Below are 11659 nucleotides of genomic sequence, written 5' to 3' on the forward strand. Positions count from 1 at the left end.
CTAGAAAATCCCCCCAGCAGTACCCCCCACCCCCAGAAATAGCTGGCATTGGCACCACAAGACCTCCCAGCAGTGTCTCTCCCCAGGAAAACTGGCATTGGCACCAGAAGATCCCCCCAGCTGTGTGCCTCCAGGTGTAACCAGAAGACCCCCCAGCAGTGTCCCGTCCCCCCTAACCCCCCCCAGGCATGGCAGCCAACATTGGTACTAAAAATGTATCTATCCATTTGCGGGTGGTCCTGTGTCAGGTGCGTGGGAGGGTCGGAGCGGTGGTGACAAAGCCCACAGCACCGTTGTCTGCCTGGGTGGGTTCCTGGCGTGCAGCTGGAGAGGCATCACAGCTGCCAGAGAGCTGGGCAGCAGAAAGGTGCGGTACCCAGCAGAGTTGGGTGCTCTGCCCTGGGGCACCATCTTGGGCAATCTTGGTCACCAGAAGATGTCCCCACCACTCCCGCATTGGTGGGAGCCAAAGGGCAATGGCTCAAGAGCAGCGCTGCAGAGGCAGCCTGCAAGGGTAACACCAGGCTTCAGGCTAGCGCGGCTCGCTCTGTCTCATATGAGAAGCAGCAGCAGGGCGTTGGGGTTATTTCCTCAGCAGGACTTCTTCAATTGGCCCAGCTCTAAGAACAAGGTCCTCGTGGTCTTTCAGCTTCCAGTCTCATCCTCGCATCTGAAAAGCGAGCTCTAGTGTTTGTGTCTCACACAGCCTTACCAGTAAATGAAGATTCTGCAGGCCAGACTGGACTGATGGGGATACCGGTATGACCACATCTTTCCCCCTTACATCGCATAGGTGGGAGCAGAATGGCCTTGGAGCTAGAGGTTATACCATGTCTACTCTAGAAAGTGATGCAACCATCTATCTGACAGCTTACAACAGGTGCACTGGTCGTGTCACCAGTACTGTGCATCTTTCTGCTGTGCCCTCATTACATATAGTTTAGTTGTGAAAACAATAATGCAGGTCTCACAGTGTCCGGTCCCCTCTCCCATCCCTTTCCAATGCAATGAATTGCAAGTTACTTGTGCAGTGTGGAAGCTGCTTGGGGCCAGCGCCCCACAATTTTACTCTGTGTGCATTAACATGCTGTGCGTGCACAAATTTTGCTGGCTGTTGCAAGCAGTCACTGACCAGCTGAAACATTTCTAGGCAGGAGTAGCAAGCATTGTGACTCAGATGTGATCCAACAGTGGTCACATAACTTTTAGATGAGAAATGCCACAATTCTGGAGTTGTGCGCCAAGCTCAGCCCAGCTCTGTAGTTCAGAAACACCACAGTGTTTGACTGGAAAAATGGGTGGTGATTGCACTCAGGACCATGTAACCATGGTCTGCTACTGTTCAGTGAGCAATTACTTCCAAGCTGGAAAGTCCATGCTGGTGGTTTTTAGGTGTGCAAAGCCATCAAGGGTAGGGAACATAGGGCTGTGGTGCATAGGGCTGTGACTGGTAACTGTGCAGGAAATAACAGGGATTTGGAGAACTGGGATGGATACTACATAGGACTAATAGCCTGATTCTCCTGCCCTTCATGAATCTTCCCTCTCTGCACATATTCAGGAAGCTATTCAAGGTTATTCAGGTGCTGTTGGATCATTGGGAAACGTTACTGACGTTAATGCTAGTTCAGGGGTAGGCTACCCCCGACATGCATTCAAAGGGTTTTTGCTTGGCATGCATGCCTGGGGCAGACAGGGGGTGCCACGAGGGGCTGGATCCTTGTTGTGACAATGCAGCCCTGAGGTGCGCGTGCACCCATCGCCAGCAACGAGCCAAGCTGGGGCTCTGCAGACCCCAGTACAGCTGCTAGCAGCCTCCAATCGCTTCCTGTGAGCAGCCTGGGCTCTGTGGTAGGCATCAGTGGTCTGCCCAGAGCCTGGGCTGATTATGGCAGGCAGCCAGGAGGCTGCAAGCAGCTGCACCAGGGTCCACAGGGCCCTGGTCTAACTCGTTGCCGGCAGTGTGTGCATGCACACCTCGGGGCAGATGGGGAAGGAGCTGGGGCTGCGCAGCCACAACAAGGATCAGGCCCCCCCTCCTGGCTGCCCTGCCATCTGCCCCCAGCACGCCAACACCTTACAAATTGAGGCTGTGGGCGTTTTTGGCACTTGTCCCAAAAACATTGCCAACCCCTGTGCTAGCTGGTCAGGGAAAGTGCCTTGTGCTCGTGCCTTCAGGAACAGAGGATTTTACCAAATGATGCAAACAAAGCATTCTTCCTTGATAAGCACATTGCTATTGATAGCATTGATACTGGGGGACTTGGCAAAGCTAGTGATTTAAGGAAGGATTCAGCTGCTTTCAAAACAAGTACAGAATGGCTCTTGAATATTCTTCTGGTCTACTGAATGGACACTACCAGTGCCTCATGACTAGGCTGGTCCTCAATGAGTTAAATATTCCTAGTGTCACTATGTGTGCTGCATACTGCACAGGAGAAGGCCTCACCAGGTGAGTGGTCTCTTGAATCTGAACCACCAAAAAATCACCAAGAAAACCAAACCATCTGCATTCCCAAGTGGCAGTGGACCAGAATCCACTGGACTCATTTGGCTGATAGGGGCCTGAAGTCTTGGAGTGTGTATTTAATTTTGCTTGTTTTTTACTATGTGCAGTTTAGAAGAACGATAATGGCATGTAAACAACCATTATACAAACCTTCCATCATACCTTCTCTGTGCGGAAGGGGGCATGGTGCATCATTTCTCAATAAATCAACTGTTAAGTGTAATAAACACCTTAACTCATGCAATTAAAATGAGGAAGAAAATGGAATCATTCAGTGCAAACAAGGGCAGTCACTGCACAATCTGTGTGCTAAGAACATGAAAAAAAACATGCCAAAAGCATCTCGCCAATGCTTTTGCCAACCGCATTATGAACGCTTTTCAAATTGCACCCTGAAGGAAAGTGCAAGCTGCTTCGGGAGCAGGGAACACTCAGAGGCTTGTGAACATTTAGTCACAGTTTTCCTTGTTCTGTACAAGCTTGGTCTGGAATGGGCAAGGATGCAGATGATGCCTGTGCCTTGCGCTGCCGGTGGGTATGTCTCTGCCAACATGGCACTGACCAGGGGACGCAGAGGAGGTGTGGAGGTGGTCCATTGGCACTTTTGTCAGACAAGATCTCAGTTTGCTACTTCAGAGTTGCTTGGTAAGCTCCCTCATACCCCTCTCTGTTCATCTCCTCCTGTGTCTGCTGCTTGTTCACTCCAGAACTTTATGCAGTCTCTCTAGCTCGTGGTCTTGCTACTCTCTATTCTCTCTGTCTGCAGCGCCTGTGGGATGGAAGTGTTCAGAGAACATGTCACCCCTGTGTAGGACTCTTATTTCTTCTGCAGCCTCTCAGGAGCTGTGGAGATTGTGCCTCTCAAGGACTCTCCAGCTGAGGACGCTAATAAGGGGACAGAGAGAGTGTTATAGTTACAATGGTAGTAAAAAGTGGTAGTGAGAGCTCCCTATAATCTTTTCCTTTAAAAGTCTTACGGACACTATGCAGAGGGCTAGGCTTCTTTCTGGACATGTACTTTAGGACTATTGTACATCTGCACTAACAGCAGAGGTGGGCAATAATTTGGGCTGGAGGGCCACTTCAGGAGTTTTGGTGAGCTACTGGGGGCAATGGGATGCTGACCCAGTTTTGTCCCCTGGCATGGCTGTTTACACTGCCTGGTGCTCACAGAACCAGCACCCATTGCGGGGATGTGTGAGGAACAGATTGCAGCTCTGCCCTTGGTCCCAGCCCCGTGCTGTCACTGCCCCATGATCCCAGTCCCAGTTCTGGCCCCACCCGTCCTGCTCTGAGATGCCGCTCTCCGCCCAAAGCCCAATCCCACCCACCTGGCTAAGCATACCCTGCCTGCAAGGGTCCCAGGCCAGTCTTCATGCAGACTTTGCCCACTGCCTGCTCCATCCAGTGCCCCAGTGGGTGCAGGGTGGACGGGCTGCATTACCTGGCCAGCAGAACTGGGTCCAGCAGCAGAGACACTGGCAGTGGCAGCCAGAAGTGTGAAGGCAGAGCGAAGGGCTGCCGGGAAGCCGAGTCTGGCTGCTGCGCCACCTCCACCCAGCCCTGTGGGCTATAGCTCTCAGCGTGCCTGCGAGCCATGCAAGGGGATAGGGCAGGCTGTGCTCCATGCCAGGTGGCACCTCTGTGCCTGCAGGTGGTGGGGCCAGCTGCACACACCACAGGCTGGGCTGCTTCCCGCACCTGGGCTAGACAGGGCCAAGGGACCTGCTGCAGACCAAACAGAATCGGTTGGCAGGCCGGATCTGGCCCGCAGGCCGGATCTTGCCCATCCTGACTTACAGTGTGTTAAATGGTGCTCTTAGATTCCCATAACACGAAAGAGAGGAGAGTTGGTGGAGAGGGTCTCAGGTTGTGTGTGTAGGAATGATGTACTAAATGTTGATAATATTATTGCATGCAATGGTGGCTATGGATGGGATATTACTCAGGAGCAGTGATTCTCACCCACGGTACCCCAAGATCCACGTACGCACGCTTCACAAAATAGGAATCCATAGCGTCAGAAACATTCTGCCCTGCTGTGTGGGCTTTTGGAGTTCTTTGCAACAGAAGCATTGTTCTATTATTTTTCCACAGTCAAAAAATGAGTGAAAGCTAAAAGGTGGTATTTTCCAAGGAGGGTCCTGAATCTAAAAAGGCTAGGAACCACCGCTCTGGAGGATGAACAAGGCCAAGAGAAGATGGCAAGTTTCAGGTAGCTCAGAGTCAGCCTGAGTCAGATGGAACTGGGGGAAACATATAGCAGAGGGCAATATGAATGCATCTTATAGTAGAAGAGATAAAACCCATCCTTCCTAGAAATCTCAAGGAAATGCTTCAAGCCTATCAGATAAAAAATGTTATAGAAATTGTCTACAGGGGATAAAATGGATGTCTGAGTACAGGTGAACCAGATACTTCATAAGGAACTGAAGGGTTAAAAAGACATCTTTTTTTCTCTTCCTCTTCTTTTACCTCTTTCTGAGCACATCATGGGAGCGATTAATTTGGGAACAGGGCACCATCTTTACATTTTGGCAATGATTTTTCTTGGGGCAGGGAGAGGAAATCTCGCTGGCAAACAGGGGACCTTCAGCTAATAAGCCCTTCAAATACTGTAAGAATCTACTTATGTTTTCTGATGGTTCTCAGCTACACAGATCAGTCCTTTTCTCGTTCTGCAGTAACATGGCTTTCTAATATGTTACAGTTAGAAGTCTTCCTGTTGCTAATATTAGCTTATTGGATCACTAATAGATGGCTATAAATTAAAATGGCTACACTAAAAGTCTACCTTCAGGGTTTTCTGAAATCAACACACTCACCTTATCCTTCCAGCCATTGCACCATTGCACTCTGGACACTCATCAACTGGCAAGACCGAATACAGCAGATCTAGTGACTATAAAAGTTTCTTAACTGACCATAAATACATTATCCTTCACGAGTATGCCATCTATTCAATTTGGCAGCCCTTCGAGCTTCCGTGAAAGGCTGGCTGTCCCTGCCCTTACATACTGTTTGAAGTAGCATTGGATTTCTAATTTGTTGCATCTTGAAAACAATGTATGCAGGTGGTTCTCCTTGAGGTCTCAAATCCACATTTAAAACTTGATGCAGTCACTCTGTGAGGCTACTCCATCCACTTCTAATAAAGAGCACTCAGGGTTGGCGTCTCTGACATGGGGAGCAGGGTTCGCTCTCAATTTAGATCACACATGGCATAGAACAAGGACCTAACTTCAACATAGGTGATCCAGAGGTACAAGCAATGGAGGGACTGTGGAAGTGCAAGGAACAATCAGGAACTTGCAGAAGAAACATTGTAAATAGCATTACACGGAAGTGCCATTTCAGCCTTGTGCGAGGGGTATGTAGAGTGGCCATCATAGAGGACAGTCCAGTTGCCCTCTGTCCTCTATTGATACAAAACCAGATGACTTTATGTTCTCTATTTTTCTCTTGAAAAATAGAAGACATAAAGGTGTCCGGGTTTTGTATCAATAGAGGACAGAGGACAGAGTAGCAGAAAACCAGAATGTCCTCTATGATGGCCATGCTAGGGGTATGTGTTACACTCAGTAACCTGTATATCTTGAGGCTTGAAAAAGAGGCCTGGTACAAATAACACTGGAAGTATGACTTTTACCATTACATCACTCTGCTGTCTTATATCTACTTTGAACTTGATTCTAGGCCTTCAGTATCGTATGGTATGTGAATTCAGGGCTCATGAAAGAGGAAGGTTACTTACAATTGAAACCTTGTTTGCTGAGAACAAAGCAACTTTCTCTCTGCTACCCTGCCTGCCATTAACTCTGACTTGTAAGCATCATTTTAGTCAGAAAGTATTTGAGCCACTGAGGTTGCTTTTTTAATTTCTTATGTTTGCTACTATTTGATTAGCTGCATCAGTAGCAGCCATGGGAGAAGTGTTCATGATAACAGTGTTCCAGGAGGCTGCCAGGACTTTAAAGACCAAACTATCTAATCTTGCTCACTATGGCATGGTGATCAAAATGCTCCCACCACCAGGCCCTTATCAGTGCCAGCACTCTGGTCAGTATTACCACAGGGGAAGTGAAGCAGTTACAGCCATGGTGGATAGTTCTAGGTAGGCAAGGAGGCTCAACGTCGGCATTTGGGTTCATGCAGTTGAGAGTTGTGCTTCCACTCAGCGTCTCTAGGTTTTCCATGGAAGACCTCCACCAAGACCAGCTCTGACATCCTTGTTTTTTTCCGGAATGAACAAACAGATGGACAAAAAGCTTTTCAGTTTTTAATTTCTATAGCACAAAGAAGCAAAACCAGGCTTTTACCTCTTCTCAAAGTCCCTTTAATCTGTCAAATGCTGGGAGGGCCATACACTATTGTAGGAAGTAGCCCAGTAAAGTCATTGTGACTGTTCATTTAGCGAGCTACTACTCACTTTGCATACAAGGGAGGCACGGTTAAGCTTGCAGTGGAAAAAGTTGGTTGTCTCTGAATCTGTTGAGAGCAGTCATTATTAATAAATGAAATCAGCAAAAAGACCCTGGCAGCCTCAGTGCTTCAAAGCGAAAGCCAGGTTTTTTTTTTCAGAACTGAACTGTATTTTGTCCCTGTTGGATCCAGCCCTTGGAGGGAGCAGTGGCGCTCCAATCTATTCCATGGAGGTGCAGAAAAACTGCATAAAAGCGTTTTGAAAATGAAGGAACGAGAACAAAGGAGCAGGATACACCACAGATACGTCCCTGTTCTTAGGGTAAGAACTGGTTTGCTGGAACCCCACAACGACACTTAAATAACGTGGTCTTAAGAAGGGGAAATTGCTCAGCTGATTGTTTTAACTTCTATGGTTATCAGAATTCCTCAGTGTGCCATTTTCCTGCAATTTGCATTGGGCTGGTAATAGGGAGGAAGAGAGTGAGTTGGGGGTAATTCCTTTGCATTTTAATGGGCGCAATGGGTAACAATCATTCCTGTAAATAATAAGAACGTTTATAGTTTCTGACTCCAAAAGCAGCATGCGCGGCTTTGTTTGATACTTAAATTTGTGTTCATTTGTTTGTTCTTCACTCTGTTCCTTTTTTTAAGTACATCACAGGGCAAAAGGGACCCATGATAGATAAACTGGAAAGCATGGATATGAAGACTCCCAGCACTGTCATTTTAACGTGGAGGAAATGTTCAGGCTAGGAAATTAAATCTAGTAGGGTTCCAAATGATAAAGGCAATACAAAATTCTTCCTTCTCCTTTCAAAGGACTAATGGGTCTAATCTGTTCAGATCAAGATGATAGTAATGTTTTCAAGTGAATTCGTGAAGATTTGTTCTACTTTCCTAATCCACCCCCTGACAAAATCTCTCCGTGCGTTCATCCATGGATAGACAAGGTTGGCTAATCTAGTCCTGAATGGGTTAGATCCTGCCTTGGAGTACCTGCCCTGCTTGCACACTGGTCTGTATGGCAATAAGGATCCATCTCCCTTTGCCTCTGAGTGAGCTAAAAGGAGCTTGGATCGATGCTACAAGAGTAAGCAGGCACCATGCACCTGCTACTCCCCCAGCTCTCTAGTGGGAAGAGAAGAAGTGGGTTGAGTCTTGGCTCTGATCTCAAAGCACTAGCCAGCACAGCTGAGCTGGCATGGAGTGGGATAGCAATTTGCTTGCTCATAGCAGGCAACAAATTACTACCTTTCCCTTACATGAAGAGGGGCAAGGAACTGTGCCTGAGATGGCTTATGAGATGGCATACCAACATGATTCCTCACACGGGACCTGCAGCAAGGAGCAGAGCTGTAGAGGAGGAGATAGGGTACATGTAGAGTGAGCCATCCCTGGTTGCAATGGGCAACTTTACTACTTCCTTGGCTCTAAGCCATGACTCTGAAAGGTTTTGGCTTCCTCATCCCCCATGAACAACGATGCTTAGGATCCTGGAGGCCTACATCCCCTCTTTCACCTTGGACCCTGCAACTTTCTTGCTCGACATGGCGATCTAACCCCTTCTCCCACTGAAATCAGTACGTGCTCTGCCATTGATTTCAGCAGAAACGGAGCCAGACCACTCATTGGGACTTACAGCTGCATCTTGGGTGAGACTCAGAGGATAGCATTCATTATGTAGCCACTCCTCTTTAGAGCTGTTGTTTCTTAGATTTGCTTTAAAAGAAAAAAAAAAAAAAAAGGCAGGGGGAAGTCTAGTCAGTCTGAGGTATGTGGTCCCAGAGCCATTCCCAGAACATTTACATTGGCAAAGAAAGCATTTCCCTAATGTAATTAATACATGTAACGATAGTGCTCAGCACTTCAGAGTGCTTTTCATCCATGTCTCTGATAGCACTTTGCAGAGGAGTATAAGTATCATTGTTTCCAGTTGAGGTGCGGAGATGGATGCAAACTGACTCATTCAAGGCCACGTTGCAAGCTAGGACCAAAGGGAGGAAGAGAACTCAGCAATCTGGCTACATGGGAGCATTCAGGAAAGCTAAGGCAAAACAGCTAACGGTGTGATGCTCACGTGGGTTAACCAGTTGCAGAGGCAGCTTTATAGCTATGGCTCCTGGAGCATGTTGTCTCTACTGTTAAAAGGCAAACTCCCCACAACCATTTGTGCATTTTACACAGTTGCTGCTAGAGGAAAGTAACACTCAATGCATGTCCCAAGGAGATATTTGTATATTTTGCCCCACTGTTTCCAAAAGAGCTGGCAAATGAACCTATTCTCATGAATCCTCACATTTTCAGCATAATTACTCCAGCACCATCCTAATTTGGCTCTTCCTGTGGTCTAAACATAGTCTAATAGCTTAATTAGCCAAACATCCAGTGACCCCCGCAAGGCACAGCATCTGATGTCCACTAGGCCCAGAGCTAGGTCAGTTCCAGCTACACAGCCTCTGAATTTTCCAGTGTTTTCCCTGAGGAGTGAGAACAGGAAACAAGGAGGTTAAGGCCACAGGATTTTATTTCTGGAGGGGTGACAAAGTAGATACAAAATTTCATAAAGGACAGCTTAGATATGGCTTTCTAATAAATCCAATTAAACTGTACAGTGATGAAACGCACCCAGACTCCAGAGCATATGGATGATGTCCAGAGGATATGATGTCCCTGCATATGGGCCGGTCCTTTTGTTTTATTTTGGTCTTGTTTATTTCGGCGCAAACAGCTATTTTTAGAAGACCGTACAACAAACCTCCAACGGCAGAGACTCCAGCAAAGAAGCTATTGCCAGATGAAAGCTGCAGCCTCGTCAGGGTGCTCATGCCTGGCAATGAGCCTTTGCCTTCGCCTTCTCTCCACCAGCCATCGACGCTCCCTCTGACCGCTCATTCATCCAAAAAAATGCCCTGCCCGCGGGCCTATCAGAGGTCCAGGAAGGGAAACCAGCACTGTTAACAAGACAAGCCGTCTTGCAACATACAACACGTCTGGCATCAATCCGGATCCTGGGAATTGCACTGTTGTTTTTAATGGGTTTTGGGCTTTAACACACACCCGTGCACCTGGCCAGGGACCGCAGCAGGCAGCTCAGCCGGGGCTAATCATCTAGGCCGCTGGTTTCCAACCTTTTTTTATTTGCAGACCCCTAAACATTTTTCAAATGGAGGTGCAGAGTGCTGTGAATTGTAAGTGTGGGTGTTCACATACTTTTGAATGCTCATAGTCATGTTTTGCAGACCTCTCAGACTGCAACTCCAGGGGTCCACGGACCACAACCACTGCTTGGCAGCCACCTCCGTCTTGGGCCTGGGCATGAATGATTGGTGCCTCCTGAGACTGGGGGGGCACCATTTGTAGTCGGTGGTGAGTGGAGTCCGCCTGCAGACGCTGGCAGCGGTGTCAGTGGCAGGACGAAGGGATGGTGAGCAGCAAGCAGGGACTGCCCGTAGATGCTGGCGGCATTGTTGGCGCTGGCAAGTGGCGAGCGGGGACCACCCACAGATGCCAGCAGTGGTGTGGGTGGCAGCGAGTGGGGACCGCCCGCGGGCGCTGACAGCAGTGTTGGCGGTGGAAGTGAGGGCTGGTGACCGCTCACAGACATGGGGTGCAGCTTGGGTGGCGAGGGGTGACCGCCCGCAGAAGCTCGTGTGGCTTCTGTGGAAGCCAATTTTAGTGGGGACACATCCCCCCCCCATGCATCACCTGTGGGTCTGGGGCTGATGAGCTCTGCCCCAGCTAGATGCCCGGCTGGCTCCTGGCTTCCTGTTTCCTGACCCTGCTGGCTCTGTTCTCCATGGATCATTCCTTGGACTTGGTAACTTGGTCCCTGCCCCCTGCCCGGGTTGTTGACTCTGCCCCCAGATTTCCCTCTGCAGGGGGGCATCGGGCTGCTGGACTCGGCCCGGGTCCTGTCTGACCAGACCTCTGACGTGTGGTGCCAGGCACGTCCCTGTGTGCCAGGCAAGCTGTGCTCCGCCGTGGCACTTGGTGGCTGGAAGATCTTGGCCCCCGGTGAGCACAGCCTAGGCTTGCCAACTCCATTTAAATCTATTGCAGGGGGTTTCATCACACGGCAGTGGCGATGCTTAGGGGGCGCACGTGGGTGCATGTGCACCCCCTGCAAAAACTGCCGCTGACGCTGCCTGTGGGTGGTCACCACTCGCCACCCCCTCTCACTGCCGACACCGTCTGCGGGCAGTCCCCGATCGCCACCGCTGCGAATGGTCAGCACCACCGCTCGGCACTTGCCACCCCTGCCACCGACACCGCCGCCGTGCCCCCCCAGCCTCCGGGGCACGCGGCGTTCACATCACACGCCGTAATGACATTCATGACTTTACAGCAGCAAGGCAAATGCACACGATTATTAAATTGGAAAAACCCACCGCACCGCTGTATACATTGGGTTTTAATTTCACCGTAATGAATACCCTACCGTTGACCTCCTGGGTGACTCTCCGCCTCTCCTGGAGATTTACAGCCGAGTCCTAGGCAGGGAAACCGAGGCCTTGGGACGGCGACAGGTGGCAGGGCAGAACCCTCACCCCCAGGGCACGGCGGACGGGGAGGCGCACAGCTGCTGCCGGCCCTTTAAGAGCGGCGCCGGGTCAGCTGACTCCCAGTCACGTGGCTTCAGCACCAACATGGCCGCGCCCAGGGCGGCGCGGGGCCCTGTGGCTGCGGCGCTGCTGTTGCTGGGCCTGGCGCTGTGCGCGGCGGCGG

This window comes from Alligator sinensis, unplaced genomic scaffold (assembly GCF_000455745.1).
Source record: "Alligator sinensis unplaced genomic scaffold, ASM45574v1 scaffold984_1, whole genome shotgun sequence".
In the NCBI taxonomy this organism is placed as follows: domain Eukaryota; kingdom Metazoa; phylum Chordata; order Crocodylia; family Alligatoridae; genus Alligator; species Alligator sinensis.